Genomic DNA, 15601 nt, shown 5'->3' with positions numbered 1-15601 from the left:
GATTGGAGAGACAAGAAGATGCTTTAGATCTTGGAGCTCTTTCCCTTTTTGCTGAAGTGACAAAGAGATCAGCTACCTTGGAGCCAAAAAGGGCAGTGTGATCCAATGGAGGGTCGGAGAAGGAGCAATAGGGACAAAAAAGGGTGTTGAGCCCCCCCCCCCGGGGGGGCACGAGCACTCCCACCTGCTTTTGAGCCTGCAAACATCGATGCATCATCCGATCCATATCTGCGTCCGACAAACTCCTTGTAGACCTACTAGAGGCCACCGAAGGCGGCCGGGAAGGTTGCCTTGATGATCTAGAAGGTGACCGGGCCTCCTCCTCTGGCTCCGGGGAGAAACGAGGGGATCAGAGCCGAGAGGGGGTAGACTCGGAGACCTTCAAGGGAGAAGCAGTAACTTTAGGTGGCGGAGCCGAGGAAGTTGACTCCGACCGCCTTTTATGGCTCCGGTGTTTCTCCTTTTCTCTCTCCCGGTCTCTCCTATCCTTTTTTCTGCCTCCCTTTCCTCCTGGGCCAAAGAGAGAGGGTGAGTCCCAGCCAGGGGATCGAGAGCGGCAGGTGGAGCAGCCATGGTAACGGCTGGCATCACAACAGAAGCTGAAGAATCTGGTGGCAGAAGGCCCGCTAAAATAAGCTTGGCCTTTCTGTCTTTTAATGCCCTGGAATTAAAGGCTGCACAAATAGTGCAGCCTGTGGAAAAGTGTTCCACACCCAGGCATAACACGCACCGAGTGTGGCCATCTGCTGGGGACAGCTTATGACCACACTCGGTGCAGTTAGAGAAAATGGCCTTAGGGCCTTTGGCCATTGTAAAAGAAAAGATGGAACAGCACACGCCTTCACACACTCTGGTGGGGGGAGGGGAACTAGCTGCCTAAACAATTAAATAAACTATAGCTAAAGAAAACAGGAACCACTATAACTAGCTGGGGTTCACACACACACACAAGGGAATATACAGAAAAAATTAAAGATATTAGAAATCTAATGTTAAACTACTCACAAACCACTCGGAGCTTGTTCCGAGAAGCTATCTTAGCCGCAGCAAACAAGATCAGAGGGTTACAAGGAGGTAGCAGGGTATTATGGGTAAGGGGAGGAGCTTGGAGCTCGGATCTGTAAGCTTGGAAAGCTGCCGGCTCGGATCAGAATCGGATCCGATACCCACAGGTTGTAGACCAAATGAAGTTAACTACTTCAGATCCCTCCTTCAGGATAAGACAAAAAACATCTGTCAGATGTCACTATGGCCCATGCAGGGAGGTAAAGAGAGAGACGGTAGAATAGAGGTATGGTGGGAGGATGGGGGGGTAGAAAAGGAGGCAGGCAGTCAGATGCTGCCTGTCCTTTCTGGAAAGGGAGGTCTCTGGGCAGGGGCCTGAGGTGTCCTAGGCTGAGTGGTCTGTCTCCTGTGTGGTCTTCTAGACCTGGAGGGGACAGAAGGCCTAGAATACATCCTAATTAATTGTGTCTTGGCCAGGTAGTTTCTCTGAAATTTTGGGATTAGAGAGACAAGAAGATGCTTTACATCTTGGAGCCCTTTCCCTTTTTGTTGAAGTGACAAAGAGATAAGCTACCTTGGAGTCAAAAAGGGCAGTGTGATCCAACGGAGCATCCAAGAGTTTGGCCTTAAAGTCATCTGGTAGGGGATGAAGTCGCAGCCAAGTATCTCCTCAATACAGAGGCAGATGCAGCAGACCTGTCAGATGCCTCTCCTGCATCACATGCACACCTTAGGGAATGTTTATTGACTTGGGAGATGAGCCCAAGCAAGGAAGACAGGGATGCCTTTGCAGAGCAGTCAGGGATCTCATTAAGAACCTTAGAAGCTTTGTACGGTAAGGTCAAGGAGTATTTGGCCATGTGTGACTGGTAATTTGTAGCCCTAAAGGTTAGAGTAGAAGAAGTGTATATCTTCTTCCCCCACCTCCCCATAGCCTTGCTGTCTTTATCTGCAGGCAGGACAGTGGTAGTAGGGAGTAGTCTGGTAGCCCTGTCAGTGGCAATAAAAATGGTTGCCGGGTCAGCTGGTGGGCATTTGAAAAGGAATTTGTTTGCATTAGGTACCCTATACAACCGGTCTGCCCTTCTAGGGGCAGGTGGTTGGGAATCTGGGTTTATGCAAGCTGCTGCAAAAGCATCCAGGAAGGCAGGCTGGACAGGAGAAATAGGAGCCAGGTTAGGAGATTCCATCTCGATCAAGTCATAGAATTCTTTCTGTTGCTCAGATATCTTAGCAATCCCATTTAAAATTTTCCCTCATAAGATCTACAGTGTCCCTGAAGATAAGGTCTTCCACAGGTGAGTCAGGTTCAGCAGAGGCCTCTTCTGAGGATCCATACCCCAGAGGGGATGAAATGTGTGAAGAGTAGGACAAGGAGTCCTCTGAGGAGTCGGACATTTCCTCATCTGCAGGTTGGCCAAGAGTAGTGTCTGGCTGAATAGGCCTGGGACTAAGAAGAGGTGAAGCAACATGGGGGAGGTCTGGTGTAGGCCTAGGAGCCAGGAAGGCATTGTAAAGACTCTGACTGAAAGCCTTCCAGTCTGGCAAGGCCTCTGGGGTTGAAGCAAGATGCCTCGATTTCTGTTTTTTTCCTTGTAGGCCTAACTGGCGTCTGGCTGGTGGTCGGCCTTGAAGAAATAGAAGGAACAGCACAGGCCTGCTCCAATGTGCCCATCCCAGAAGCTGGTTCCCCTCGGCGTCTGAATCAGGCGCCAGGATATCCTCCCTGGATGTGTAGTCTGCTCTAGATTTTGCGGCCTCCTGGTAGGTACCAGCTTTACCCGATGTGGCGGACGTCGGTTCCTGGGCCAAGCTAACGGTGGCTATAGGCTACGAATCAGAGGGAGGTGCGGTGGAAGTGGATGGTCTCACAGGCTTGGTCCTCTTCCTGGGTGGTTCAGATGGGGAGTCGGAAGTGGCTTCCATTCAGAGAGTGATCTGCCTAAGGCTCTGGTTTTCAAGGTATAAGTCAAGGGCCTGAAGTCAACGATGAAGGGTCTTAGGGACGAACAACTTACAAATGGCGCAGTTTTTATAATCGTGATCCCTACCCAAACAAGAAACACTGGTCGTGGGTGTCTTTGTGGGGAATCTACCGACCTCTTACCGGACATTAACAGATTATAGTAAATACAAAAGGACTGAAGAAAATCCCCAATGGAGTACTTAATTCGAAACTGATCCGACGTCCGCAAGTAGCAGGAACACCTGGCGTATGGCTGGCGGCTGAAATGTTCTGAGGACTGGTGTGTGCAGATGTCACTTATGTCCCACATACCAGCCATATGACATCTGACGCACCAACAGGGACTGGAAAAGCTTTGGAAACCTAGCCAAACAAGCTGATGGGAAGAAGGGTAAACCCACTAGTGAATACTGCAACAGTGGAATAGAAGGACATCTACTCTTGCCAGAACACAAATACCCAGAGATTTCGCAATTTTGTCAATGCAAATGCTTTGGAACAGCTAGCCGTAACCCTCACAACAGGTGATAAAAACTTGGACTTGGTATTAACCAACATGAGTAACCACTGCAGCATCCCTGCAGTATCATCCTCCCTTGTAAGATCCGAGCATAAAGTGATCACGTTTGAAGTCACCATCTCCCCCGACCCCCCTCTAGCTAGGGTCAATCAAAAAAAACTTCTCCAAAGCGGATTACAGCCTCCTGAGGGATGGTATAAACAGCTTCACAACCCCCTCCTCCTCTCTAGGAAATGGCACCAGTATCCAAAACTATTCCAAATTACTATACAAACATTTATATAGATGCATGGAATCAGGAATACCTGACGGGAATAAATCATCCTCCACAAGAAGAGTATACCTGTTTGGTGGACATCTGCAATAAATAAACTCTATAACAGAAGGATAAAATTGCTGACCAGGACCAAGAAGGAGCAGGTGCCAAATTGGAAGCAATCTCTCCTTAGCCTAAACAAGCAAATAAGAGCACTAGTGAAATCCTTCAAAGCAAACTTCAAGTCCAAACTGGCCACATCTGTTAGAGACAATCGTAAGGCCTTCTTCACATACGTCCATAATCTCAAGGGTAGCACCCAGATCTGTTCAGAACTGATGGTCAAGGACACCACATATATAAATGCCGTAGATATAGCAAACTTGCTGGCTGACCGATTCAGCAAAATGTCACCAGTCTGTCCCCCATCAGTAAATCAGGACATTACCAGTACCTGCCCCCCTTCCCTTATATCTAGGGATAAGGTCATCACCGCTCTCTAAAAGGCAAAACATACAGATTCCATGGAACCTGATAACATCCCAGGTTGCATCCTAGACAAACTCAGGCTGGAACTTGCAGCACCATTAGGCACCCTATTCAACCAAAGCCTGACTACAGGTTTTGTCCCAGCTGAGTGGAGGACAGCCATTGTCATCCCTTTACACAAAGGTGGAGCGTGCACTGATCCGGGAAGTTAAACACCCATATGCCTAACTACCCTGATCTGCAAGGCCATGGAACCGAATATCATGGACCTCAAACAAGGACATTGGCAACCTCCAAACACTCAATCCCACACAGCTTGGCTTCGTCAAGGGGCGGTCATGTCTGTTAAATTTGGTCGACTTTTTTGAGATAATCACCAAAGCCATGGATGAGGGGAAGACAGTGCACACTGCCAACCTTGAACTGGCCAACGCCTTCAACACTATTCCCCACAAGGGCATAATAGATAAACTCTCTCAACTAGCCATCAATCTGTATGTTAACAGATGGGTAGCCAACTGGCTTACTGATAGAACCCACCAAGTCAAAATAGGGGAAGCCACCTCAAGCAGTAAACCCATATCGAGTGGCGTACCGCAGAGTTCGTTCTTGGGGCCTCTGTTATTTGGGATATACTTTTCTGAGGTACAGGCCAAAAACCTGTGGGCTATGGCTGACCAGTTTGCAGATGACTGCAAGCTGGGAGCTGTCATCAATTCCCCTAGTGACGTGGACATCCTCCAAGAGGGTCTCCTCCAAACAAATGACTGGTGCCAGAAACATGGCCTCAAGCTGAATACAAAAGACTGCATCATCATCCCCTTTGGTGAGAGAGATGTCCCCACAAATTATCACATTAATAACAACGTTCTAAGCACGCCAGTCAGTTGTGAGGGATTTGGGCACCCAGACTGATAGCAGCCTGACCCTTTGACCACCATGTTTCTTCCATTGTACGGAAAGCTTTCTACATGGCCCACCTCATAAGTAAGGGTATCTCATCCAGGGACAAGGAGGTCATAACATCCCTGTATTTCTCCCTTATAAAGCCCATTATTGAGCACAACAGACCATTCGCCATGTAACTCGCAAAGCACATGCAGCAGCTGGAGAGATCACAGTGGTTCCTCACCCAGGAGAATCCAGGGCCTCAAAACATCTACCATAAACAGATAAGCTAAAAGTCCAACGCCTCTACTCTGTTTTATACAGACTCCTCAGAGGTCAACTCTGGCATACAAGGTGCTCTCGGACCCCGCCTTGATGGGACTGCTGCTTATCCGCAACTCAAGCTCCACTCAAGTAACCAGCACACGTGGCCTCAACTGGTCTGTGACATCAACAGGACTTGCTGGCGGGACAGACTTGTGTCCCAGAGACTCCCCCATCCATGGGATAAACTCCCTCTCCACGTTAAGCAGAGTACCTCTTTACCCCTTTTTAAGCACAATCTGGATAACTGGATAGGAAATAGAAAATACATCAATGGGATTCCACCCGTGCCCCTGCTGGAAAGTGGCATTGGGTGTTGATTTGTCTATGCATGAGCTAATCTCTTGGCTAGGCTTATAACGGCATCGGGGCCCATAGCCTAGTAACTTCCTATGATTCTATGTGGGAACAATACATGCAGAATGTTTTGCAGGAGTGAGGTTTAAGGGAAGGCAGAAATTGAGCAATTTATGTAATGCTGGATTGACATTTATACAAAAAAATACATGCGATGCATAATGTCTAACTGGGAACATGCTAATAGGTTTTATTTTATAAGAAGTACAGTTGTGTACACTTACCATAAATGTAGATGTTCATGTGTATTCACTGTTGCAGTCATTACATTTGGATAATCCTGCTGGCAGGCTACTCTCAGCCGGCCTGAATTCCAAAGTCTTGGGTCCTGCATTGGCTGCTGTCGCCCCTTCCCTGACGTCAGGTCGTTAGGGGTATAAAAGATGTGGCCGATGCCATTTTCTTTAGTATTTCTTGCCCCAGATGTCAGGTGCCCCCTAAAAGGGTAGCCAAAATTTATATATAAATACATGCGCCAATATAAACTTTACCTTCATGTACAAGCAAATACACCACATAGGTTGTATAAATCAGACAAGTAAAGATGTGTTCCATCAGAAGAAAGGGGGATGGCGGGTGGGTAACCTGGACTGCAACAGTGAATACACTTGAAAATCTACATTTACGGTAAGTGTACACAACTGTACTATGTTCTTCGGGTTTCACTGCTGCAGTCATTACATTTGGGTAGAGTCCCAAAGGTAAGGTTGGGAGGCTGGAGCTAAACGAAATTCTCAGGAGTCGGCCGACCGGCACCTGCAAACTGCTTCTGCTTCGGGCACCGCAAGGCAAGAAAGACTGGAGTCGGCTGCTTCTTTTATACCCCTGATGACCTGACATCAGAGAAGGGGCGACAGCAGCCGACGCAGGATCCAAGACTTTGGAATTCAGGCCGGCTGAGGGCAACCTGCCAGCAGGATTACCCAAATGTAATAACTGCAACAGTGAAACACGAAGAACATCTGCAGTGGCAAAGCCTGCCCTGGATTTAGAGTAGAATGGCAGATGATAGTGCTTTGCAAATGTGTGCACTGAACTCCAAGTAGCAGCCTCTAAAATGTCCTTGGTAGGTACTCCCCTGAGAAAGGCTGCTGAAGTGGCTGCAGCTCTGGTTGAGTGTGGCCTGATGCCCTTAGGTACTGGCTTGCCATGGTGTACATAGCAGAAACGAATGCAGTGGCCTATCCACTTTGAAATAGTCTGCATTGAGATAGACTTTCCTTGTGATGCTGCAGCATATGCCACTAGTAATTGCTCTGTCTTTCTGAAAACTTTGGTTCAGTCCAAGTAGAATCTAAGCTGTCTGTGTACATCCAAAGAATACAGAATTCTCTCCCCCTTGCTCTGTGGATTTGGGTAAAAGGTTGGCAGGTGAATAGTTTGGTTGAGAGCCACACTGGACACCACCTTAGGCATAGATGTTGGGTTTGTCCTCAGAGAGATCCTGTCTGGATAAAAAATGATAAAAGGTTCTACAGCCATGAGTGCCTATAGCTTTGAAACTAGTCTTGCAGAAGTTATTGCTAGGAGCAGAGCTGTTTTCCAAGACAAAAACTTTATATCAGCAGTAGCCGCTGGCTCAAAAGGAGGCAGGGTGAGTTTTTCCAAGACATAGTTGAGGTCTCATGCAGGCACTGGTGATCTCCTTGGAGGTCTTAAATTTTTGGCTCCTCTGAGGTACTGCTTTAATAAGGGATGAGAAAAGATTGGTGGCTCTACATTGTAATGAGCCGAAATGGCAGAGGCATGAATTTTAGTAGATGAAAAAGATAGGCCTTTGTCCAGCATCTCAGTTAAGTATTGCAAAATCTGAGGAATATTTGGCACAGCTGTATCAGTTCATTGTGCCTGGTTCCAAGCACAGAATCTCTTCCATTTTCCAGCATAAGAATTTCTAGTACTAGGCCTTCTGGCTTCCAAAATGACATCCATCACAGATTTACTGAGAGGTGTGTTTTGTATGACTACATTATTAGCCATGTTGTCAGGTTTAAAGTTCTGAGTTGGCTGTGTAGGATCGGACTGTTTTGCTGGGACAGTAGCTGAGGTATTTGAGGTAAGGTCCAAGCTGGGCATTGAGACAAGCTCCTTAGAATTGGGTACCAGTGCTGGCGGGGCCAGTCTGGGGCAATCAGTATCATCCTTGGCTTCTCCTGTCTGACCTTTAGGAGTACCTTGGGGAGGAGAGGCAGAGGGGGTAATGCATATACTGATAGGTTTTTCCAGATGAAAGATATGGCGTCCACTTTCCACGCTTGTCTGTGATAAATCCTTGTGCAGAATCTTTTTAGTTGGTAGTTGTGAGGGGAGGCAAATAGGTCTATGTCTGGGCATCCCCATTTTCTTTTTATGCTGAAGACATGTGGGTCAAGGTGCCACTTGTGGGGATCCAGGAGGTTTCTGCTTAGTTCGTCTACCAAAGTATTTTTCCTTCCTGGCAGGAATTGTGCCTGCAGATGTACTTGGTAAGTCAATGCTGTGTCCCACAAAGTCATGGCTAGTCTGCAAAGGGGGTAAGAATGTGTGCCCCCTTGCTTGTTTATATACCACATGACCGTGGTGTTGTCTGTCTATCAGTAGTTGTCCTGGATGAAGTAGGTCCTTGAAGGCTGTCAGGGCATTTTGAACTGCTAGCAACTCTTTTTGATTGATATGTAGATGCATTTGGTTTGAGGTCCATGTGCCCTGAATGCATTTTCCTGCCATGAGGGCCTCCCAGGCATAATCTGATGCATCCGTTGTTAGTGTCTACCTGGCTGGGGGTAATGTGAATGGCTGTCCCTTGTTTTGGTGAAAAGCCTTTGCCCACCATCGAAACTCCTGTTGCAGGCAGGGAATGAGAGTAATCATAGTTTCCAGGCTGTGGCAATGTTGAGTCCAAACACTTTTTAGGTACCATTAAAGCTTCCTCATATGCAGTCTTGCATATGGATTTAGTACGATGCAGGATGCCATGAAGCCCAAAGCCTGCAGAATTATTCTTGCAGATAACTGGGCCTTTGTTGCCAACATTTTGAAATAGGTAGTCAGTTGTCTTTGTTTGTCTGGCGTGAGATAAGCCATCTGGGCAGTTGTATTTAAGCTTGCACCCAGGAATATTATCTCTTGAGAGAGTACTAGCTTTGATTTATTTTCGTTGACTGTGTACCCTAGGCATGTTAGAAGTCTTTTCACAAACGCCAGATGCTGTAGAAGAATGTCCTTGTTCTCTGTTTGAATTAAGACAGTCGTCCAAGTGAGGATAAATTTGTATTCCTCTTTGTCTGCAGAATGCAATTACTGGTGCCAGGCACTTTGTAAAGACCCTGGGCACAGTAGATAAGCCAAAGGGCAGTGCAGAGAATTGGTAATGCATTGAGCCAGCCTTGAATCTGAGGTATCTTCTGCATATTTGTCAGACTGGGACATGCAGGTATGCCTCTTTTAGGTCTAAAGTCACAAGCCAAGCGTTCTTGCCCAGCATGGGCAGAAACTGCTGCAAAGTCAACATCTTGAATTTTGGTATATCCAGGAATGTGTTTAAAATAGGTCCAGTATTGGCCTCCAGGCCTTGTCCTTTCTGGGTACCATGAACAGTCGAGTAAAATCCTTGTCCCTGCTCTTGCTCTGGTACTTGTTGAATGGCCCCCATGTCCATGAGGGATGAGACTTGTTTTTGTGCCTCTGCCCATTGATTTTTTGGCAGATCTGGCCAGTCGTTTGCCTTTGGCAGGGTATGGAAATGGAACTTGTAGCCTTGTGACACGATATTTAGAACCCACTTGTCCTGGGTTATAATGTGCCAATTTTGTGAAAAAAGTGCTAATTTTCCCCCCCAAGGGTGCTGCCAGGAGATACGTGCTTGATGCAGGCAGGGGGAAGTCATTGGGACTGTTTCCTGTATGGCTGTGATTTGTCTTCTCCAACTTTGGAGGTAGAAGCCCCCCATTGCTTTGAGCGGCATGAACCTTGTGCCTGGGATCTGCTTCTAGGGCGTCTGGATCTGCCTTTTTGAGGTCTGTCTGAGACAAGAAAGGACCAATTCTTTGTTGGCCAGTGTCTACTAAATCTAGGTGGCTGTACTTGTAAAAAATCTTTGACAGTTTGCAAAGATTTTGCTTTGTCCTCCATTTTCTTTAACATCTCTTCTGCCTTAACACCAAACAAAGTATCATGCTGTAAAGGTGCATCCAATAATTTGACTTTAACATGATCAGGCAGATTTTGTTCCTTTAACCAAGCATGCCTCCTAATTACAGAACCCGTAACTGTGGCCCTGCAGGAGGCCTCTAAAGAATCAAATCCACATTGCAAAGTATGCTTTCCAACTTGTTCAGCTGCATGCAATAAATCCTGCATTTCCTTGTTTTCTGCACATTCAGAGTTTAACAACATTTTCTGTTTAAGCGATGCCATGACATGTTGACAATATTTGAGCATATGAAACTGACAGTTTAAGGCCCTTATAGCCAAGGTAGCAGATGTGTAAGCCTTTTTTCCCCATCTATCCAGTGCCCTAGAATCTTTGTCAGAGGGGGTAGGGTTTTTTGCAGCGGAAGCCTCAACTCCTTTGGGACCCTGAGAAATAGTTTGAGTCTGCAGCAGGGATTTTAAAAAGGAATTTATGAGAGTCAGGAACCCTGTAATATCTGTCAGGCTTAACAGGAGCTGGAGGTAAGGAGTCAGGAGTAAGACTAGAGTCCGAAAACACATCATCTACAATGTCTAACACAGTTGGGATGGCTAGTGGCTTGTGTTGAGGTAGTAAAAGGAAATCCACAAGCCTCTTTTTAGATTCTGAAAAATCTTGGCTCTCCCAGTGGAAATGCTCCCTCATGGTATGTAAGGTTTCTCCAAAAGAAGAGTCCTCAGGAGGAGAAGCTGAAGGTATAGATTCTTCAGCATCAGAATCTTCATAGGGGAGAAGAGAATATTCCTGATCAGAAGAGGAATCAGATGAAGTGGAAACCTGATCAGAAGATTCATAGTCAGTTTCTTGCCTAGGCCTCTTATCAGGAGGGGGGTGGGAACCCCTGATCAAGGTAATCAAGTCTTCGGCCATTTTGAGCATCTGTTTTTTTTGGGCATAGAGGGTGACCACGTGGCTCTTGAGTTTGTTTCTTTGCTTTGGAAGGTGCTTTAGTCTTTGCCTGTGAAGCTGAAGTCGGTTTGATGTAAAGATGTTTAGGTCTGAATACACTCTCAGAAGCCGGTGCCTGCTCAGCAGCTCTGGATCCATCTGAAGGGATAATATCAGAGGCTCCAATACCTTGCGTTTTCAGCGGCATGGCCGACTTCACGTGGGAGTCGGTAGCGTCCTGCGACTCTAAAGTAACGGGCGTCAGGGGCTGCGAAAGCGCCTCACTGAGAACCGGTGAACTGACGACTGGCTTAGGAGAAGCTTTGTCGTTTGTTTTGGGCCTCGGTTGTCCATCTCTTTCCTTTGCGTTTCTTGTGAACTCCGGTAGTCGGATGGCTATCCGACGACATTTCTGGGTAATTAAACCGGCGTCCAAAATAGTTTAAAGCAAAATCATACCGACGCTTAATAGTGCATTGCTTAAATCTAGCACAAAACTGACAACCAGAAACGTTGTGATCAGGGCCTAGGCAAGGAATACAGTAAGAATAAAAATCCTTATGAGGTCTTTACTTCCCACAAGAAATACAATTATTAACTTTTTCTGACATCGGTCTGCAGCAAGAAAAAAGTTTCCCCAACGGGGTACTTAGCTTTACTGAAGACTTCATATCTGAAACTCTAACACGAAAATCTCAGGAGTCGGCCGACCGGCACTTGCGAACTGCTTCTGCTTCAGGCACCGTGCAGCAAGAAAGACTAAAGAAAATGGCGTCAGCCGCATTTTTTATACCCCTGACAACCTGACGTCAGGGAAGGGGCAACAGCAGCCGACGCAGGACCCAAGACTTTGGAATTCAGGCCGGCTGAGGGCAACCTGCCAGCAGGATTACCCAAATGTAATGACTGCAACAGTGAAACACGAAGAACATCTTTATGTTTGCCTGTGTCTTAAGTGACAGTTCAATAAAAGTGTTAAAGAGCTATTACAAACATATTTTGAATGCTTAAAATCTTTCAAAAATATTTAAAGTCACATCAAAAATAAGTATATTTTTGGTGGCCACAGGTTAATTCTTATACAGCCTAATAGAAATCCCTACTAGTAAAGTCTTTTGAAAGTTAGATCATGATGTCATTCTATCCAAAGCTAATCTAACCCAAGCCTCTTCCTAAATTAAAAAAAAAAAAAAAAAAAACAGTTTACATAAATAAGTACCACTGGCCAGAAGTTAATTTTTCCAGTTTTTAAAAGGTGATTAATGCAATTTTTTAAACAAATTTTGCTTAATATTTTTTGTGCCTGCCAATCAATATTCCTCTATGATCAGTTGGCTCATTCATTCCTCATCACTACAGCAAAGGTCAATCAGGGCGTGTGTTCATACAGGCAAACAAAGAGCGTTTCAGAGTTTTTTTTCCTATGCCTTACGTTCCCCTTTAAGCATGTTTAGATCGGGAGGGAAAAGAGTGTGCAACAGGCTGAACATGCTGGCCTTCCCACACTTCTGCAACAGGCATTACCAGCAAGCAGCCTTGTCATCTCCACCCTAGAGAGCAGCTGGAGATTTCTGTGGTCCCCTTCAGAGAAATCACACTACCTCGTGTGCTCATGGAGTACCTGCACTCACCCCCCCCCCCATGGAGAGTCAAACGGGCCATGCGTTATCGTCCCCCCCAACCTGGTTAATTCAGTGTGTGTGCTGCTAGTCGAATGCCAGTCACCTGGGTTGCAGTCAGATGCAAGGCAGAAATAATTGAGACATGCTCCCCCACAGATGCGCAATATAATCCGGACATGTTCACAGTTATTTTGTAAATGTGGACAGAAGAAGTTTGTGTTGAGTATTGACCTTTCCTTTTGGCACTAGAGGGAGAATGGTTTCCATTTAATCAGGAAATATTTACTTGAATAGGATACCATATTCCCACTCCAAACAGTGAGCTAGTCCTCAGAGAACAATTACTTAAATGGAAAAACAGCTAAATCAAAGCTGTCAGCCTTATAATTTTACAGATGGGATGCATGAGCAGCCCACCCCTTTTTGGGTCAATGGGCTTGTACTGAGGCAACAGCACAGGCTCTGTCCTCATCACACTGAGTAGGATGGAGAAATAATGTTGCCTCAATCAAAGGGGAATACAAGTACTATTTCTGAGCCATCTTCTTGCTTCTGAATTGCCTTGGAGAGACAGGGATTGGAGAAAAATAGTACAGCAATAAGTGTGCCCTAGCTGATGCATAATAAGGCCTCTGTTACCCACGTTATTTTGAGTTTCTGCATTTCATAAAAACTGCTCAGTTGTCCATTTTCTTGATAAGAAAAAAAAAAAAATCCATTCTGAAACACTCCAACTGGGGACTAGAAAGACAACCCATTCCAACATGCTTCTGTGAGGTTCTGCCACTGTCTTGCTCTGCTGATCTGCAAAGGAGTTTTCCCAAAGACCGAATGTAGGATCGATCCCTTGAAGGTCATTTCTGACTCTGGGCCAGATTCCATGCCTCCAGTGTTAATATACCACATCATCATCCTGTTGTCTATAAGGATACAAGAGATCCCTGGTTTGGAGATGGGTTTTAAGGCTTGGATAGCAAGTACTACTGCCAACTCTTTGTTTATCTTGATAGGTTTTTCTTATCTTATCTTTGTCCTGGACTCCCTGGATCCCAAAATCTTATGCATAGGCTTCTCCTCGTGGTGTCTGAAAATCTGGGGAGCATTTAGGTGTCTAGGCCAAGCCTGAACAGAACCAACAGACATCCCTGACTTGAAGTTCTATCAAAGTGGATACACCTAGTGATCTTTTGTTATACAGAGCAGGAGGATGGGATGTCTCAAGAACTGAGCATGCAGGCACCATCTGTTTTTGAGGTGTCACTGAAAATACCTCATATTAAGTGTTTCTAGAGCAGGCAATGTAACTCATTCTGAGAAACTCCCTTGTAGTGATCTGGCTTTGCTATGATACAGATGTGATGCAATTGATCAGGAAAAGGATTTTTTTGAGGAAGAAAATATATCTATTGAGTGTATAAAGATAAGGCCCACAACTTGTCTTAGAAGTAAAGTAGTCGAGACTCTGTCAGGCTTAGAAGGGAGGTCTAGGATTTGAAAATAAGCCAAGGTGAATTACAAGTGACCCCGGCATCTTTTTTAGGGTTGCTGCTTGAATCCAGCAGTCATCTAGATATGAGCAAACATGGATGCCCCTGGTGCAGCAAAAGGCAACCAGAGGAGCCAGGGACTTTTTAATGCCCTGGGTACAGCAAGCAAAACCAAAGGGAAAGGAAATTAAAGGAACTCAAAATACCAAGCTCTGATCTCAGTTAATGCTTGCTCCCATGGCTACAGGTACATGAAGGTAAGTATCTTTCAGGTTTCAGATAACCATAAAGGTGTGAAGAAATAAGGAAGCATCCATTGTCTTGTACTTTTAGAAACATACTTTGACAAGTATAATGTCAGTCTTTTATTTATTTTTTTCTGGGGGGGGGGGGTGATGAAATTTTAAGGAGAAGCCTGTGCTTTGCATTTTTTTTTTCCAATTTTGTTGGGGTTGAACCAAGCGTCTGTTTATTGAGAAATGGTGGGGTACTGGAGAACTCTGGCTTTTGTAAGAAATGAAGCAACTATTCTATTACTGAAGATTTGTCTTCTGCAATTATTTGCACTCTTCTACATAAAGGTCTAGGCAGCCTATCATCTGGGTGCTGACAGAAGAAGGAGATTGTTTTTGTCTAGAGAATAGCCTGGATAGGGTTTTGGAGGGTAAGATGAGTGATATAGAGGGGTAAGATGCAGCTGACCTCTGGAGGGGTCTCAGCATTAGAGGGCCCGAAGGCTTCCCTTTTTGATCAGTTTCATTTCTTTTTATCCTGGCCTTTCTTACCTTTCGGTTTTCTACTACTATTTTTTTTTTTAACTGCCTCCAGTGAAAAGGCCTGTTCTTGGTTGGGAGTCTCTTCAAGACTTGTTCCACACAGAGACCAAAGAGTAGCTCATTCTGCATGGCTGCATTATGGAGCTGTGCTTTGACACCTTCAGGTAGATGATTCCTCAGCCAAACATGTCTCCTAATAACTAACCCAGTAACTGCCGACCTGCATGGTATATCAACAGCCGATTTTGATAGCATGTCTGTTAACTCAAGACAGCTGACATGGCATAATTCAAGCATCTCATCCTTCAGGGCATTTTACTCCAGTTGTGCAGCTACTTGTTTCATAGGGTGACAGACTGGTAAGTAGGCAATCATTCATGGAGACCATTAACCTAGAGTAATGAGACCTTGAGGGGGAAAAAGAGGTTGGCATAATGGTTAAGGTGCTTACCTTACAGACACAAGGTGCAGGGTTTAATTCTCACAGGGGGCAATTGTCTAGGCTTAAAATGGCCCACAAAGGAACTTAGTCTAGTACTAATCTATGAACCTATGAACCTACAAGAGAGGGTAATAGTGTTCTTCTCCTTTACACAGTCTTAAGAGGAATAAGAAAACCGTGGGCCAGCTTGAATTCTGACAGGTGGTCAGGGGAGGGACATGAATGAATCTGTCCAGCTCACACTGCAGCAAGATGGCTGGCATACAGGATTTGGATGACTCTGTCCTACTTTCAGCAGTGCTGCCCACTGGGAAGTCTCAAAACATGGTCAGGTGTCGACTACCTCCATGTTGGTTATGCAGACATCCTTCCAGACAAACTAGGGAGTACTACCATCACTCTTTCTAATT

The 15601-nt window shown here is 45.6% G+C and overlaps 1 protein-coding gene across 1 annotated transcript in view; it reads right to left on the bottom strand.

Annotated features, from left to right (window-relative positions):
- The window catches only part of LOC122803258 (remodeling and spacing factor 1-like), a 713407-nt gene that overhangs the window by 53729 nt on the left and 644077 nt on the right, over nucleotides 1-15601 (bottom strand).

Source organism: Protopterus annectens, chromosome 5.part1 (assembly GCF_019279795.1).
Source record: "Protopterus annectens isolate FY-2018-M chromosome 5.part1, PAN1.0, whole genome shotgun sequence".
Classification (NCBI taxonomy): Eukaryota; Metazoa; Chordata; order Ceratodontiformes; family Protopteridae; genus Protopterus; species Protopterus annectens.
The sequence above is the reverse complement of the archived record's forward strand: the minus strand, read 5'-3'. Positions and strand labels throughout refer to the sequence as shown.